We start from the raw sequence: 339 nt of genomic DNA, 5'->3' as shown, positions 1-339 counted from the left end.
TAGTAAGCATCTACTCATCTCATATAGAGTTCTCCAACTCCTCTCTGCAGTGCCGTTTTGATGAGGTGAGTAAGGTGCAGATGTTTCATGCCTTATCCTGTTCTTTGTTAGCAATGTTTGGAAGTCTCGGCTTGTAAACTCAGTGCCATTATGCGAACGGATGCATTTTACTTCTCCATATGGTGCTATGTCTGCCAGGAATTTTTCTGTAGCTTTTACTGTATCACTTTTGGATCTTAGGAAATACACCAATATAGTACCTGAATAGTCATCTGTGAAGGACTGAGCATATCTGTACTCTTCAATAGTTGGTGTTGGCATGGGGCCAGCTAATTGGTG

The sequence above is a fragment of the Channa argus genome, chromosome 9 (assembly GCF_033026475.1).
Source record: "Channa argus isolate prfri chromosome 9, Channa argus male v1.0, whole genome shotgun sequence".
In the NCBI taxonomy this organism is placed as follows: domain Eukaryota; kingdom Metazoa; phylum Chordata; class Actinopteri; order Anabantiformes; family Channidae; genus Channa; species Channa argus.
Note: the sequence above shows the minus strand (reverse complement) of the source record.